The sequence below is a fragment of the Charadrius vociferus genome, unplaced genomic scaffold (genome assembly GCF_000708025.1).
Source record: "Charadrius vociferus isolate BGI_N301 unplaced genomic scaffold, ASM70802v2 scaffold280, whole genome shotgun sequence".
In the NCBI taxonomy this organism is placed as follows: domain Eukaryota; kingdom Metazoa; phylum Chordata; class Aves; order Charadriiformes; family Charadriidae; genus Charadrius; species Charadrius vociferus.
This window is the reverse complement of record NW_009646340.1, coordinates 75,471-79,284: the sequence shown is the minus strand read 5'-3', so window position 1 is coordinate 79,284 and position 3,814 is coordinate 75,471.

The following is a 3,814-nucleotide window of genomic DNA, read 5'->3' as shown; positions in this document are numbered from 1 at the left end:
CCCTAAGTAGGGTTGGTTACTTCTGCTTGTACATAAAGCTATGTTCCAGAGATGGATTAAAGTGGATGGGAGAAAATGGGACCCTGGTGTATCAACGCAGCAGCAAGTTACTCTTACCACAATGGCATTTGGGGAGGAGAAAAAAAAATGCTGTTCTGTCCATCCTACAAAACTATCAGCAGTTTTATTTAAATTATTGCTTACGGAGTTAATACAGTAGATGTAAAGTCTCTTTGTTTCAATGCTTGTCATCCTTATGATCAAGTCTGTCTCTTCTAGTCTTTTATCAATTGTTCAGTCTTGCATCCCAGCTAAATCTGATAAATAAGCTGGATTCTTCAATAGAAATTATGACCCTTGGAAATAATGAATATAGTTGTATAGCCTTGTGATGTTAGCACATGTGTTCATAATAAACTATACTGCAGTGGCTAATGACCAGCTAAGATCATTCTGGGTTTTTTTTGTGCGTACATGACTAGACCAGGCAGCGTGTTACAGTTTTTGAAGTGGACAGCCTGTAGAGTATTTGGGGAAAGGGTTTTCCTCCTGTTTAGCAAGTCATTTTTAAAACTTTTTTAAATATCTATACCTCATCTTCTGAGACTTTTTTTGTTTTATTGAAGGTCTTACATCAGGAGCACACAATACCATCTACTCTATTTAGCTTGTTAGCCTTGAGTTAAAGGCATTTAAAAAAAAAAAAGACTTTTAAACTTTCCATTTACTTTCATACATTGCCAGATCATGGACAAAGTATATACAGGAATATTAAAAACAAGGTTCAGAACAAATAAAACCACTTTTTTTTTACCCTTGACTATGTGTTTAGTAGTAATTGTGTCTGTTTAGCAAGAAGTCCTGTCCTCAATACATATCAGGTTCTGTCTCTTTACCACAGATCTGCAACTTCTGATTTGTCTTTTTGTGCAAATGATTTTTGTTCTCAACTATTAGTTCCTACTGTGATCTAAAAGACAATTGAATTCCTGCAAAACTGCTCTAGCAAAATTAAACTTAAGTTCATTCATGTACTGCAAGAGTTATTAATACATTTCTACACTTTGAAGGTATCTGTGGAGCAACCATAACTTAACACTAGGCTTTGCTTGCTCTAGAGATTTTTTTCTTTGAAATGCATCAGTTTTCTGTGACAACTGTTTCCATGATAGAATAACAGTTTACAGTTTACTGCAGGGCTGAGGTCTGTCCTTTGAACTAATTTTAATTTAAAGCTTTAAGACTTCTCTAAACTGGAAGAGTATGGCATGATGGGAGGAAAGGTTCCACTTCCTAAAATAATGTAGACAAAAGTGTTATATTAATTGCTGTGCTATCCATATTAGCCAAACCTAAACCAGAACAGTATTAAAAAGAAGAAAAAAAAAAAACAACAAAAAACCCACAAACAACACCTACCAACAACCTACTTGAATGGTGTTAAGTGTTTAACCTCTGGTTTTGCTTTTTGAGTTTCTTGTTAGGGTGGCAGAGTTCAGGTTGTCAACTCAGTTGAGAATCCCAACTCTCAGAGCTGTTGGGATTCTGTCTGTCTTTCTCTCTCTTTCTCTCTCTTTTTTTTTTTTTTTTTTTTTTTTTTTGGTGAGCTATTTCCAAAGGGTTCATATGGTGCTCTTCAGTAAATTGGCCTGTTCTATATAAGCATTGTTTGCGAATGGTTTTATGGTTTTGCAGTCAGTAGTAGTGATAAGGCTTTCACCTTTTTATTTTTAACCAAAGAAAAATAAATGGTGGTTGTGGCTCTTAAACTTTTAAACGCCCATTAGATTAAATCTATACACTAATATTTAGTAGAAGGGAATATATGGCTATATTTTACAATAGGAGAAGACTAAAAAATAAGCAATGCTGATATTTAACTTGCTGCATTTGAAATGTCCTTTTGTGTTGCATTTAGTATAGTTGCTCGTTCCCTGGTAATGTCACTTCGTCAATTACAGTAACAATGAAGTATTTATTTTAATTCTATTTAAATCTGCAAGAATATGCTATTCCTTTTCTTCTGGTCCTAGATAGTCCTAAAGAAAATATTTGAAACTTTATTTATTAGATTTTGAAGGTGTCACTGCCTCACTGAATGTATACCCTTATCTCCTATCAAAACACAAATTTTTTAAAGTTGCATGCTTTTTCTGTGTTTTACAGTTTTGAAAGCCTTACAACTCATGTCTTGAAACAAGTCTCTTATTTTTCAGATCTTAAATTACCTTACAGAAGCATTGTGGGCTTTCTTGACTGTAATGTGCAACATTTGTACTATCTCTGCATATAGAATAAGGGCCTTTAATCAATCCTTTCCTCCAGCCTTTGTTCTGAGACTGTTCTTTTACTTAGTAAAGCTTTTATTGTATTTACACCATTTATAAACTGCTGAAATTAGGTATGTGACATCAAAACATCCTAGACTCTGTAGTGCGTGAAGAAGGGGGACTGGAATGCAATTGGATTATAACAGCCTTAATCCCGTCAATTTTCTGCATTTGATTGTACCTGTTAAAGCAATAAGAATGGTATGTTAAGTGTAATACCTGAAAGGGTTGTATTCACATCAGCTGTTTGGTTTCCCTTATACAGTCAGAAAGATCATACCCCACAGACATCTTAATGAACCTAAAAATGCTGAGCCAAAACTGCAGTTGTCACTGCTGGTTCCAATCTTGTCCTGACTCTGCTGACATAGACCTTATCCGCTTGTGGTGGTTTTGTTGGCTTTGGTGGAACTAGGAATGAGAAGAAGGTTCTGTGTCAGCATAGACTAGTAGAGATCGAGACACCTGTGCAATACATGCAGTAATAAAAAAAGTAACCTCTTAGACTTCTAAAGTAGTGTTATACAAGGAATTAAACTATAAAGTGATTTACCTATAATGGTATAAATATGGAGACTGCATGATATTTGTTATTACTTCTTCTTTTGGAACCCTGTAGGAAATAAGTAGGCAGGGGGAGGATGCTAATGAGGAAAACCCTAAAAACTCTATTTCATGTTGATTCTATTGTCTTTACAGTACAAGAAAATACTATTTTTACAGAGGTTTGTTATCCATGTCTCATCTCACTTTCCAAACTGTAAACAGAACAATCTAAACTGACATCCACTAATACAACCCCCCACCAAATTTTAGCTCAATCTCGCTATGGAAAAGATTAAAAATAGTAATTTTTAGTATGAAGTGGAACTAAGTTTTTTTTTCTGTCAAAAGTGTAAATTCAGTTTGTTCAGCACCTTTAATGTTATTTCTGTGTAAAATGTATGTTTTCACATATTTAAAATGCCTAAGTTTTTTGAAGATCTCCATATTAAGTGCATTTAATATCAGTAATTTAAAGAGCATTCCTTGCCCAGTGGGTGTATACATTTTTGAGAGAATACCAAAATTATATAATATGAAAAAAAATATGTAAAGTTTTCTACATGAAAATACTATGTATAATACTGTTATAATATTCCATGCTTTAATCAAGTGGTAAATCAATAAAGTTTTAAGAAGTGTTGCTTGTGTTTTTTCATGTAGTTTAGTAGGCGGCTTGTGCCCCTCGAGCCTGCGCTATCCAACACGAGAACGTATCACTGCTGCCACTTACGGGGCTTTCACTTTTAGTGGTAGTGGGGCAGTTTGTTTTTTAAAACTCTTCCACCTGCCTTCCTCCCTCCTTCCGCCTGCTCTTTTCTCCTCGGGGGACCGTCCCCTTCTTTTAATGGCTAAAAGGGCCCCTATCCTTCGGCCGCCTCCGCTTTCTCCCCACCCGCGGCCTACGCCCGTCCCGCCGTGCGCCAGGCCGCCTCCTCGTA